We start from the raw sequence: 14,484 nt of genomic DNA, 5'->3' as shown, positions 1-14,484 counted from the left end.
TATCTTTATTACCACTATAGATGTTCTTATAATAATGATGTTAGGTAGTATAATTTTAATCAGAATTCAGGACTGATCCCCTTTACAATTACAACTGGCTGTCTAAGCATAAACACAATTTACTGTTACCTTGGACAGCACCAGTTTTGATGGACAAGAATCAAGACATCAGCTACTGCCAGTTGAGTTTTTATGGTTCACCTACTGGCCTTTGAAACCTGGTTCTGCTACAGATTTCTTACATAACTTCAAGCAAGCCACTTTCAATGTCCTATTCGATAAGTAAGAGAAAGAAGTTTGAGTCTGATACATGCTGTAAAATATTAAACATATACTCACACTAGCTCTAAATTACCAGACTAATCACAACAGGGCACAGGTCAGCAGAGGAGACACAGTGTTTCTACCCACACTCATGGTGACTTCCATTGCTACCCAGGACACCACACTGTCCTAGTTAGATTGTTATCTCTGTTCAAGCTACCTAACAAGTTTAGTCTGTTTATGTCTATATGAGTTACTATGATACTATTGCACAGTACAGGAGCACTGGAAGAGATGTTTAGAGGAAAGAGAACATTTGGAAACCATGTACACTCAATTCTTGTGTAAGACAGGACATGTCAATATGACAGCTAACTTGCCTATACATCCTATTCCTATTGATTTCACTGAAAACTACGCACCAAGGTATATCTGGACAAACAACTAACTTCTCAGTGGTCATGAAAGAGAACAAGTGATTACTGAACAGAACTGTGAGCATCCTGCAAGCCTAAAGCAATGAGGTAGATCATAGAATAAGGTACTAACAGAAAGAACTAAAATAGTAAGGCTTCTCCTTTTTATTCTATTGTCATAGGAAAAAACAACTCATTATCTCTTGGAAAGAAACATCAAGATAACAATAGCTTCAGTGACTGCAGAAACCACTCATTAAAACAGACTCCCTTAGATCAGAAGTGTTGTTATAATCAACAGCTGACATGATTTACTGAACCTGCTTCACAAATAATCACTTTCTACTCGGTTTCATGCTCTTGTTTTCATATACTAGTAATGTACTACAATGACCAAAATCCAAAAGGAAATATGATTATACCAGAACAAAACCATTGGAATTTATAAAAATTATGCAAAAGTTTCCACTGGTTTTAGGTTTTGTAAAAGCATATTATTTTTTAAACCCAAATGTTCCTCCGTTCAAAAACATACATTTCCGTTTCTAAAAACTGTACTGCAAACTGAGCAACACGCAAAAAATGGACTCTGTAAACAAGAATTTCCTTTCAAGACTGTAACTTGATGAGAGTAACACTGACTTTCAACTTTAAAGAAACCACATTCCATTTTTGTAATTCTACTTGAAATACTGAAGTAAGACAGGATAATTATTCAGGAAAGCTAACAGGCAATACCTAAGGACAGTAAGACAGTTCACTTTATATAAGCCACAGATGTGCATAGCCAACCCATACAAATATTATGCAAAGCTGTATTCATTTGCAGAGACCAAATCTTTCAGCTAGGCCTCAACAGCAACTCGCCTCTTTGCTTAGATAGCCTGTTCCACTGGGAAAAACCCACGCAGTTCTCTCACATCTACATTACAAGAGAAAGCTTTGTGGGAATCATGGCACATGCCAGAACACTTCCCTTCCTCTGACATGTCTGCAATACTTCACTAATTCAGGATTTCCTGAGTACAGCATGTTCCAAACCTTCCTCCTTAACGTTAACAGATACAAGGGACAACCTTTTCCTAAGCATTTAATGTAACTGTAGAGAAAACATGTCAGTGATATCACTGAAAATAGTAGGGGCTGGGGAGCGTGAAGACTGTTATTAACAGAGAGGGGTGAGCACCCTTGAAAATTTGCAGAGATATCTTTTCCCATTCAGGTAGATTCCATTACTAACAAACTTCTAAAATCATTCTTCAGCCTACCTTTAAGACTGGCAACAAATATCCCTATTTTACATACACTAGAAAATGGAAAATCAAAGAATCACAGACTTCACTGCCTTATATGCCACCCATGATGCACATTTCTGAGTTTTCTCCCAGATATCTTCCTCTCAATTATTTTGCAACAAAAATAAGGTTTTCCTACCTTGGTGACTGGGGAATGATCTCAATTCAGAAAAAGCATATGAGCCCATGGTAAAAAGGATGGGGGAAAAAAGGCAAACATGGGAAAAGTTGTTGGTTATGGCTGGGGCAGAAGGAAGATAAAAAGCAGTAAGAGAAGATTGGTACCTACAGCTGTAGTTAGAATGAGAAGAATTGACAAATCAATCAATCCCACCAGATTCTACTAGATGGAGTATCAGCAGCCTCTTTAAATACCTTGTAATATGGTTTAATCAAATGGAAGTATCAGTATATTGAGAGGATATACATTTAGAATTGATAAAAATCCACAATTCATTTTGAATGGCTATAACATTTTGATTTTTTGATTTTGTGCAAAACAAACTGAAAATATTAATAATAATTTAATGACAATTAGATTTTGCAATGTACTGTAAGTTTCATTCCAAAATGCATAAAGTAATGTGCATTATGTGTTTAAAAATATTTACAAGACTTACTTGCTGCTGTAGAACTGGCAGATGCACTAGTTTGTTTGTCAGCAGTAGCATCTTTACTATACTGCGACAGCCTTAAAATTTTCAAACGTCCATTTCTTCCATGCACTTTTCCTTGAGTTTAGACCTGAAGATAATAATAAAAAAAATTTACAAAAATGTTTATGTTAATTTTGAAGATCATCCTATGAATATTCTCAGATAAGATTAAAATTAGTTTATTTCCGGTCTCCAATGTGCAAATTTTTATGCCTTGGTCAACTTTAGGCTTGGGATCCAGGCCTGCTAGCTGAAATAATTACATTCATATACTTAAAGACAACCAAGACAGTTTTTGCTATCTCCCTTCTGCTTCTGCTTGGTTTTGCACATGGGTGAATATCCTTACTTTGTGGTTGTTCCAATTCTGGTAATTTAATACATTTGCATATGTTTTGTTGAGGTTGTGAATTATTCTGGCAGCAATACATAATTTACTTTATTCAGTGGTTTTCAATATTCATTCCAGTAGAATTTTGCACAGCTCCCACACCGTAAGTTTCATGCCGATACAGAATTTATGCCGTAGCAGTGGTCTCCTAGTTTCCTGGGATTTTTTTTTTCTGGTTTGACTAAATTTCAGTTAATTCTATCCATGATCTATTTATAGTGGTTACACAGTACAGAGTATACTGTGGGTTTATTGAGCTTTTCCAAGTTAAAGGCCCGTTTGGAGTTTGGTGTATATGTAACTTTGAAATATGTAAACCTTCTCTAAATTAAATTTTTCAGAGTGATCTTTTTCTACATACAATTTTCTCTGTCTGTAACTAGAAAGAAAATGCTGCCTAACAGTGACCAACATAGAGAAAGGTTTTGAGAAAATATTTCCGTATTTTACATCTCCTTCAAAAAAATATTTCTATTGCATTTGTCAATTGGCTTCAACATACAAGATAATGAAATCCACATTGTCACGAAATCTTAAATGAGCACTGAGGATAGAAATCCGCTCTAAATCTAAGTATTGGAATGGATATTAAATGACATATACAATCTAAAAATCATAAACTTTTACTGTTAAAACATGAAGATATTTAATGGTAATATAATAGTTCTTCCAGTAGAAAATTCTAGGACAGGTAGTCTGAATCCTGTAAGAATATTTGTACAAAATGACCATTTTTTATAGATACCTTCAAGGCCACCTACAAATAGGTACTGGGGAACACCTCCTAGTCTGTTTTAAACAAAAAAAAGTCCTCACTATGTTCAGCAGCTTTTCCAGGAATTAGTAGTTTTGCCTAGGGCTTGAATTTTAAGGCTTCCTTCCTGATTGCATTTATGTGCTTACCATAGATTCTTCCAGAATACTTCTCCTCCACAGTAGCACAAAGAAAGTGAAATGAAATCTGCATTCATTAGTTCAATTATAAGTTATGTCTCTGGGTATGACTATATCCTTTCTGGCTAATTCTGCAACAGTTAAGTACTTTTACAGCTAAAAAAGCTACTATAGAACAGAGTCACTGCAATAAGGCAATGACTGGACTGGATTAGAACCTATACAGAACTTTAAAAATACAATACTTTTCAGCATCATCCTGATACCAGCTTTAAAGAGATTATCAGTTCCCATCCACTCAAACTCTGAGGTCTATAAGCTTTTAAACACCAAGTGACATTAGAACTCTAATTTAATGGGGAAAAATATTTTTTAAAATTCAACTGAAAAATGTCAATCTAGCTTCATCCTCAGTCATCTTACACAGGAAGAGTTCCAAACCTGGACCTAGCATGTATCATGACAGAAAGATAGAAACACAAGCAGGTTGTCAGAAATGTCTCATATTTGCAGTAAGACTTTATCATTATTGAATATTGGGAGGTCCAGTCCAGCTAATTTTGCTACACATATAAATAATTAGAAAGCAGTATGCTTCCACTGTATCAGCTATGGGATATGAAACAGGTTTGTCAGGACAGATTTATAATGCATAGTTTAACAATTAGAGCAGGTTACATACTTCGGCTTTTGTCAAAACCACTCTGAGATGTCTGATTCAGTTTTGTTTTTCCTTAAAGAGATACAATTCCATGGACAGTCAGCTCAGATTCTTTGTCTCCTTTCCAGGCTAGTGTTTTAAACAATTTATCCATATTTATATGCCAACAATCAGAATTAAGGTATCATTATTATTATTACTGAACAGAGAAAGCCAGCTTTGACAATAGTATTCCTAGTACTGAATTTTCTATGTATGTATATATGTATATATGTATATAATTCCTAGGATAAAAAGCAATGGATTCTCACTGAAATGCAGACCTGGTGGTCTGGACAAAATATGCCTCAGGAAGAAGGAAAAAAACTACCAGTACCTGATAACCACTGAAAAATTCCACTACCAATCCATTCTTAAAATCATCAACATCACAACGTTTAATACATTCAGAAAATGCTTCATAGAAAGCAACATAAATTACTTGTGACAAACAATCAGGATCTAAGTGCCAAAATAAGAATAACACTATCTAAAAAGGCTACAAAGACAGATTTCATATTACAATTTTTTTAGTTAATGTAAAAATATTCAAGTTAACTGTAGCAATTGCAAAGCCATTCTGCTAAAAAAAAATAATATAGTACAACCTTTTATTATTTGTGTGAAACTCCGGCAACTGTATCAACAATAGGGAATTCACTTCTAAAAATTTGCTTGATCAATGTTTAAGTCAAAGTTCCCAGATAAGCCTGAACTGAAGGATACTGATTTCAACAAATTACATACTTTGAACAAGTCACTTAGCATTAGAATTAGGATGCAGAACAGTGTTATTGGTTAATAATCATTGTATTTAATGAAAACCAAGACATTAATAAACCTCACATCTGTTAATATTATCATTACATTTCAATACTCATACATTATATGACCCAAGAAGATTGACTTCTGACCGCCCATGACAATTTCTAGCTTTTCCTCACCATTTCTGATTGTTCTGTCTGTGGCACTTAGATGCATGTGCTTCCAGCTCTCTTTTGGAGCCAAATGCTGCCAATCTGGATACGTGTAAATTGGTTTCTATGACATGTTAGTACTTTTATGAGCTGAAATACAGTATCTACCCATATATCACTGAAAATACTAATTGTACTGTTACCTGGAAAAGAAGCATCTGTAGCATCCCTGGAAACAAGAAGAAAAAGTCCCACGAAATCTGCAATTCTGTTAAACAAGTGGTCTTGACCTTGGTTAGGATTCAAAGGGGAAAAAAAGTCGGGAAAAAGGTATCAGCATAAATTCAGATATAGTTGTGTGCTAATATGCTGATGCATGACATCACTAATGCTCATGTTTATCTGTCCTATGATGTGAGGCATTGACAACACAAAGGAATACCACTGAAACACATATTCTTAAATTAGTTCCAACTCTTACTCCAGTATGTTGTTCTTCTAAATGTATTAACAGATTATTTTTTTTAGTATATTGCAGTAGTTCCTGATTCAGAAGAGCACTTAAGAACACACATTATTTAAAGCATATGTTAAGTCTATCAGCCAACAATTAAGATGAAATCTAAGTGCTGTACTGAATCAAAGCCAGTGTACATAATCAGTCTCCTGCCACATGAATATTTTCCTTCTCTTCTTAATAAAGAACATAGTGATCACCTGCGGTAACAAAATCCATACACTTTTGATTTATGTTCTTAACCTAAATATTCCAGAGTGATACCTTTTATAAATCCTAGCACCATTACACAAAGTAAGCAAAGTAAAATAAACAGTCAACTTAATCCAAAGGTATAAACCTGCTAACTAAATTAGTTCTTCATATGTTCAACTACTGCTCTTTAAGTTATGTGAAAAGTTAGTCTTGGGCCTACACTTGAAGAATTTGAGCTTAATCAGTAAAACACTTGCATTTTTGTACTTGCAGAATGTGCAGCTTATTTGTTTAAAATTATACATTAGATGTTGGGAGAAACCACCATAAAAAAGAATCCTGAAACACTGCAATAGATGATTTAGAGAGAAACAAACTTCTCCAAACTTTGAGAACGTTTTTCTGTCAAAACAACAATAAAATATTAATTAGACTGAATGCAGGGATTTAAAACTAGACAACAGCAAATAGGACAAGGATTTTAATTTGGAACACAATCCACAGGCAAATAGGAAATTCCTTCAGTTTGTGGAAATACTGAAGGGAAAAAAACTTGCAGGGGAAATGCTTAGTTTTACTGAGAAAAAAGCAGCTTCTTGGGTACATAAATATTATGTTGTCAAAATACAGGGCCTGATCTGTATTGGCTGGATACTTGCAACTCTCTCATCTTTTTACTGTTTTTCTAAATTTTCAGTAAACCTAAGGCAAAACGTCTAAATATCTAAAGTTTAAAACACAAAAATTAAGGTATACAAAATCAGTAAGACAGCAAGTCACACTTGTTGCATTAAATTTATTACATAACTAAAAATATGTACGAGCAGAAATACTGTAACCACTACAACAAAGCAGATGAAGACTCTGGATTAACTTATTTCCTTTTAAATTAGGAGGCAAGCATGGATTCTGAACTGTGCCAGAACTGCCTGCAGAAGTACCAATAGGATTTCCATATTCCTTGCATCTTGCTTATCTGGGTACAGTTGCACATATTTAAGCACAAATAAACAAAATCTTAAAATCAGTCCTCCAAGCCTGTTTGTTTTAAACAGAGACATGGCATTTCAGAAAGCTACATCAGGTTTTGGCGACGTATTACAAACACCTCTAATGGGAATAGCTGTACATTGTAAGATCACCTAAGACTTTTAATCTAGTTCAAGCAGTAAGGTCTACAGGCAGTCTGAGTGCCAAGCCATTAGGTTTTATGCAGAAAAAATTGTGACATTTTATGTTTTGTAGGAATAGTGATTACTTCTGTATAACGATGTTTCACTGTCAACTTCAACAAGCATGCTTCTGTTGCTATTTAAACACTTTTTCTCAAAAATGTTGCATTTGTGCACAGGTGTGTTTTGCAGCAAGTACTATCAACAGGTCACTGTTTAGACACAGAGTTTATCAAGGCTGCTCAACAATCTGAATTTTAAATCTATCCTTCACTCCACACAACTTGTTTTTATCAGCTTGACAGTATTTGGACTTGGACAAATGACAGGATTTGAATGAAATGAAAGGAAAAGGTTTCCTTCATTTATAAATCTGAAGCAGTCAAAATTTATTATGTCACATACTGCATGTTTCAGAACATTTACAAACATTCTTCAGTCTTATCAGTTAGTAAATATTTTAACATAGACTGTGAAATTCTGTCTGCATAATACTATTTAATATGTTAATTTGAAAAAGGCATATTTTTTTAATTTTTTAATTTTTTATTTTATTAATAATAACTTAATATGCAAAATGGATCAAAAGTCAGGATTTCAGAGTGTCTGACACCAACAACAAATCAATTATTGTTTTATGTTGGTGATAACTATGATCACATGACTATTAGGAATTTGTTCCCCTGGTTTGTATATATTTCTGTACCAATGCAATCCTACTGATCCTACAGCATAAAGGAAGTAATTTTGGATAGTTACTTACCAACTTTTTAAAACTTTTCTATAGTGAGAATTCAAATTTGTCTGTAAAATAAACTACTTTTTTCATTATGGTCTAATTTATACTCTAAGTATGTATACTTATATAATCTGTATCTGACTACATTAAGCATTTAGATTTTAAAGATAAATATCGATGAAAGCTTACACATACACTTCAAGTGGAAGTTATAAAAAAAAAATCAAATGTACTGTATCTTGGCCCTTCACAGTGCCATGAATTCTGACTCTGCCCCAAATGGACTTTCCCAAGGAGAAAGCTACCCTGACCTACCAGTCAACTAACCGGCCACCAGACAGGGATCACCACCTGCAGCAAATCACAAACACAGGAGAGACATAGCTCTAAATCAGCCCTGTTTTTTTCAACTGTTTAAAATACTGAATTCACAAATGTCTGCTAGTGAAGTAAGGAAAGTATTTCAAACCATTTAATTAAAAAAGCTATTTAAAGCCATAGCTAACTTCCACTGAAGTGAATAAGAAATCAAACCAGAAATGTTAGTGTTGCAAATTTTCACTTACAACTTTTGTGACTAATTCAGTCGAGGGGCAAGTGCAAAAGCTTTATCTTTGCTTATAATTATTACTCCACATCACTCACGTAGAAGACGGGGGCATGCACACTGTGGGAATTAGCATACCGTCAAATAAATCTTGCCTTGGCTGACAAAAAAAAGCTGTTAACAAGCATTAATTAATGGTGCACACAGAAGCAGCTGGACACTGTAAGAGCTCCATTTCCCTGCTTTTGCTCATATGAAAGAAATAAAGAATGTTTTCAATTTTTATGCCCTCAAGTGAGAGGCATGAGTATGTACTTGTGCATGTACATACTGCTGCTGACACTGCTGCTACAAGATCAGTTTCACAACCTTGAGGTTCATGCTTACCAGCTGTGGGGAAAAATGAATGACCACCCCCAGAAGAAATTAATTTGAAATTCATTTCCATAATAGCATTCAAGTGTATTACATACTTGCTGCAACCTCCTACTTTATCAAGCCCACAATTCCTGCAGCAAATCTGATGTAGGTGTTACAGACAATCATCTCACTGCATAATCTTAAATCACTCCCTCAGCACTGTCAGATCCGTATGCTCAATGATCCATTTAAAAAAAATCACCATGTAATTGAAGATGATGTGTAACATACATGCCAAAGGGGACTGCAATAAAATTGCATATTCTACATTCTAATTCTGGGTTTACCTTACTTTTGAATTTTTTTTCATGCTTAATATTAGTTTAAGATTATTGATTTCAGAACTTTAATTATTAATCAACACTGGGACATAAGGGCAGGGCAGCAAGAAGAGTCCATCAACAATAATGGCTCTTAATAATAAATGACTACTGCATTTCTCCATTTTGTACCTTCAATAAATGCTAATGGTGATACTAAAAGGAGTATGAAAATGGAAAGCAAAGACAAATGAGTCTAAATATTTTCAATAGTCTTTATCAGCAGGTTCTGTTTAGGATACTGGAAGAAAAAATAAGTACTTGGAAATGCTGTACTCTTGTAAGTCTCAAAGTTGTGGAGCTTCCAAATGTCTTCATAATTCTGAAAGCTGTTTACCTTGAATGAGGGGAGTTACAGACCTAAAAAGAAAAAAAAACATTTAGCAACTAAAGTTAATTATTATGTTCCCCTTGTGTTAAACAGCTGCTCCAACAAGAAAATACTAATCTAAACACACAACCAATTTTTTTCTAAAGTAAAATTTAAAAAATATTCTACAATACAGTTGTTCACTTGCTGGTACCCCCATTTTATAAAAATACTTCCTTAGCAGTTGCTTTCTTTTATTGCCCTTAAGAGTCTGTCAAAGTACATTACATGACTTTAATAATAAAGTTTATTATTTTATATATAAAAATATAAGGTTTGTTTCTTGTGAGTTTCTTCTTTTTTGAAAATTTATTTTCTATCAGAAGATGACTAAACCCATGCTAAATTTCCAAGATGTCTCAGAAAAATCTAACAAAGGATTTGTTATTTTTACATATCTCAGTATTCCTTCAATAGAAACTTTAATTGACCTTTAATAAGCTAAATTACAAATACAACATGACCTTATTTAAAAATTTTGAATCACTTCACATATTAACTCAATAGGTTGTTAATAATTTAGGGTCCAGTTTTGTTAGTATTCACATTAATATTTCAATTACAGAACCTGCTCATGCCTGCTTATGTCTGAAGACTAACCAACATCCAAGAAATACCAGGACTGAGACATTCCAAACTACCAGAGGCACATTTGTTCTCCTTCAAGTCTTTCATCTAGCACATTGGAAAGTCCCAGACACTAAGCTTCAAGGATTTGATCATAATATGCAAGATTAATAAAACCAATCATATTTACACTGTATTTGGAATTTTTCATTACCCAATATATATAAATTTGTGTAGTCTTAGAAAAACTGACTGACTCCTGAATGAGTGATTCTCAAAACTTTTCTTTCTCTTGGTTTGGTATCAGGGGCATTTCTTTGGCTTCCAATTCAAAGTATATTCATAAGACAGAATGCTGTGTACTTTTTTACATGTAGCATAAAATACTTCATCTCTACATTTCTACCCTTTGACTCCTCAGTAAAGTATTTGGCAATCTGAAAAATGTTTAAATACTTAATTCATAATCAATGCTTTTTCATACAATGATATAAACAATGCTTTCAGCTCAGACAATTCATACTATGAACTGTGAATATAATTCAGATAAGGAGCAACGGTCTAAAATTCAGACTTTAGGTGACTACAATATATCTTTGGAGATATAAAGGAAAAAAAGGACTTTTTCCAGTTTGGGGTGTCATTCCACCCCCCACCCCCAATAAACATACAGAGGTAGGTGCAATCCAATAGGTACAATTCTGGCTCCAAGGAAATAACTTGAAAATTTGGTCTTTGTTGCCTAATCCATAAAAAGAATTAAAAGTATGTAATATACCTTTGCTTTCCCCATCTTACTTGCCAGAGTCAGAACTTCCTTTGCACCTGTGTGCTCAGAAGCAATGTCTTAAAAAGGAACAGCAAGGTTTAGCTAGAAATAGAGGCCATATTGATGATTTTATTGATTTAAAAACTTTTTATATATCTAGTTCTACATCTAAATGTGTATGTGCACAAGACTTAAGACACTATCTAGTCCTACTGCATCGCTGGAATAATCAGAAGACTTAAAAATCACCATTTTGGTCTTTCTATGTCTCATCGTTCCTTCATAACATCAAGGTCTCTGGAGAACAACATGTTTTCATAGACTTTTGCCTTCACTTAGTTTGGGCCTGAAACAAGATATTCCTAAAGCCCAGGCAGAACCCCTGGGATTTGAGCCTATTAGAATTTTTTTAATTATAAACGTGACACTTCACACTTGCAAACTGAGGAAAAGCTGTAAATACTTATCTGGGCCAATGTGGGTTACTCTGTTGGAGGGCAGTAAGATGTTCCTCTAGACATGCTGGTCCACGTTGTAATGAAAATACTTTTTCAGCATGTTTCCCTAGTTCAGTGATACATGTGTTTCTTCTCTTCTCCAAATCTGAGAGTGAACTGATGTTCAATGGAACATGTTCACACAGATATCTACATAAAGCACTGAAGGAATAATCCTTTTGCAACTTAACCACCAAAAAATAAGGCTCATTGAGAGAGATACAACTTGACCATTCCTTCTGTAATCACTACACAGTAAAAATAGTTATTTCTGAAAATTATATAAATGCGAAGATTAAATTAGCTAATCTGTGAACTTCATTTGTAATTGTAATACCGGTATAAATGCATTTTACATATACCTTCTAAGAATCTAATTTTGGCAACACTGCTAACATAGACTGTGATTTCCTCCTCTCCCATCCATGCACTGCATTCAGAGATGATTACATCATCTGAAAAAGTCAGAAAAACAGAAATAGTCCAGGGAGGCCCATCGCAGCGTACACAGAGTAATTAAAAAGACTATAACTTTTTAGTTAGAGAAGGAGATAGCTCCAGAAAAAAAGGGTTATTATGCTTCTAAAGAGACAAATAAAATCATGTGCAATTTAAGTTCTTGGAAAGGACAGTAACGCCTTCCATCTGTTGAGAACAGCCTTGGAAGCACAGGAAGAATTTCTGTTCCTTGCTCTAGCAAAGAATTTAAACTAGATGCTTAATTATTTAAGCAAATTGTTGAAACCAACAGTAGTCATTTGAAGTTAATCATCAAATTGGTTACTTTCCTGAAATAACTTAGTAAGTGTTAATACAGAGTAATCAGTGGTTTCAAATGCTCTAGTACAGCTGAAAAACCATGGCATGATCTATCTCAATAGCATGGCAGAAAGACAAATTATTTCTTTAAAAAAAAAAAAAATTAAATGCAAATGATTAATACACATATGTTCATTTCAAGGTAAAAATGGAAAATGTGAGTAAAACCAGTTAGAAAATTAAAACATATTAATATTTTATTTTGACATTATCCCAAATTAAAATGTTTCCTTTTTTTATGTCAGATTGCTTCTCTTAAAAATATACGTTTTATTTTATAATTAAATGGGCTGCCCATCAAAACACTTTTAAACACTTTTTGTTTCTTTGTTCCTGTGAGAGAAAATGTTCTGGTTCAAAGCAAAAGAGCAATTTTTCTCATAGCTCTGTATTTAAAAGGTTTAAGTGAATCAATACTTGCAAATAACGTAGGCAGCTCAAAAGGAATGCTCTGTTTCCTCCAGAAAGAATGTAATCTTCACGAATCACTGGTGACCACATTATATTAAATTCTTTAACAAAATACAAAGGCATATTCAAAGATTTTCCTAGCAGTCTTATCAGTACAAGAAAAAAAAGGAAGCTCATTAAAAAGCAAAACTAGCTATTCTCCTTTTTGTATTCATCAGAACTTTTTGCCTCAGGATTCAAGACTTTGTTATATTAGATATGCTGTGGACTGATCAAATATTTTTAACAATTCTTGATTCAGTGTCATCACTCGAGCATGCTTCCAACAATAGAAAATTGCTGTACAGCAGACAAAAATTTTCCTCCATGGTTTAGCTTTGAGAAAAAAGGAAGTTAACAACTGAGAGGCTGCTCTGTTAAAGGTTTGCCATTTCTACAAACCTCTTAGTTTCCAGTGCCTGAGGGTCTTGGAAATACAATCTATGCTCAAACTCAATTCTCAATATTTACATTCACATGGCTTTGCTCAGGACCTGACTCTTGCATGTTCACTTCACCATACACATGGGTAGTTAAAATAATAAGCAGTTAGACTCACCAAATCTTGAGACCGTAAGAATTCTTCTGAGGTAGAAGGAGGCTTTTGCATTTTCTGATGACATACAGTAAGAATTGTTCTCACCAGGAGGCCTTAAAAACCCCCAAGATAACATATATTAGCAAATATTTGAAGTTTAGATAACTAAAACTGACAAAGTTATCACTACAGCACTTATAGAGCATGTTCATTGTAATTTCTTCCAATAAACAGAACATTACACATTCTTAGATGTCAAGAAACACACTAAAAATGTGTGAGATGCAAGGACATTTAAACATAAAGGCAGAACTTCCATTTTCTTCTCAGTACCTCCATATAAAATATTTATACTATTTATGTACTCTAAGATACATACTGAATAAAAAGTGGCTGTCCGGTCACCTGGCAAATTTGTTCTTTTTTTACATATTCAGTTTTTGTTTAGAAGCTGGAAGAAATGTGAGGGTTGCGGATTAGCAAAAGTTCTATTGAAATCAATCAACCAGTATCTTCTGAGTTCCATATAATAGTATAATTAAAACCTCAAAATTTACAGCTACATCTGAGCAGAAACCAAGTGAGAGAAATGCTGTTTGAAAACAACATCTTTTTAGTAAATTGTGAAATTAAGAACCCCAAATAAAAATTATACAGCAACCATTCCTAAAAATCATTAATAACATTGTGCAAATAACTGTATAGAACAGAAGTATACAAAGGAGTAATTCAGATTTCAGAGTGTGCTTTTAAATAATGAGCAGGCTCCGTTTGCTCCCAAACAAGTTCTGGATAAAGCACCCAGAGAAATCATTCAAACAAAGTAAGAGATGGTACACTTAGTAAAACCTACTATAATTAAGTTTGGCAAGAAAGAACTTTTGAAACTGTTATGAAGGGGGTTGTGTCCAATAAGCATTTTGTTATTTCGACATAATTAGCTACTGCAGATCAAGACGTACTGTCACAGAGTAAGGAGGCAAAAAAATATGGACGGTGAAATGGAGCTATTTTTTCCTACTACTGCAATG

At 33.9% G+C, this 14,484-nt stretch overlaps 2 long non-coding RNA genes across 2 annotated transcripts in view; both read right to left on the bottom strand.

The window, feature by feature from the left end:
- The window catches only part of LOC121091453, a 94,543-nt gene extending 88,723 nt beyond the window's left edge, over nucleotides 1-5,820 (bottom strand). Inside the window, exons 1-2 of the long non-coding RNA XR_005828932.1 lie at nucleotides 5,737-5,820; nucleotides 2,596-2,719 (exon numbers count right to left, since the gene is read on the bottom strand). This is a non-coding gene — a long non-coding RNA (uncharacterized LOC121091453). The remainder of the gene's footprint in view (nucleotides 1-2,595; nucleotides 2,720-5,736) is intronic.
- A 3,784-nt stretch (nucleotides 5,821-9,604) lies between these two features.
- Nucleotides 9,605-13,847, bottom strand: LOC121091635. Its single transcript, XR_005828982.1, has 4 exons — nucleotides 13,833-13,847; nucleotides 13,475-13,566; nucleotides 12,009-12,101; nucleotides 9,605-9,803 (listed from the first exon to the last, which is right to left on the bottom strand). It is a non-coding gene; the product is annotated as an uncharacterized LOC121091635 (long non-coding RNA).
- Nucleotides 13,848-14,484: the final 637 nt, after the last annotated feature.

The sequence above is a fragment of the Falco naumanni genome, chromosome 7 (assembly GCF_017639655.2).
Source record: "Falco naumanni isolate bFalNau1 chromosome 7, bFalNau1.pat, whole genome shotgun sequence".
In the NCBI taxonomy this organism is placed as follows: domain Eukaryota; kingdom Metazoa; phylum Chordata; class Aves; order Falconiformes; family Falconidae; genus Falco; species Falco naumanni.
Note: the sequence above shows the minus strand (reverse complement) of the source record. Positions and strands in the feature narration are given on the sequence as shown.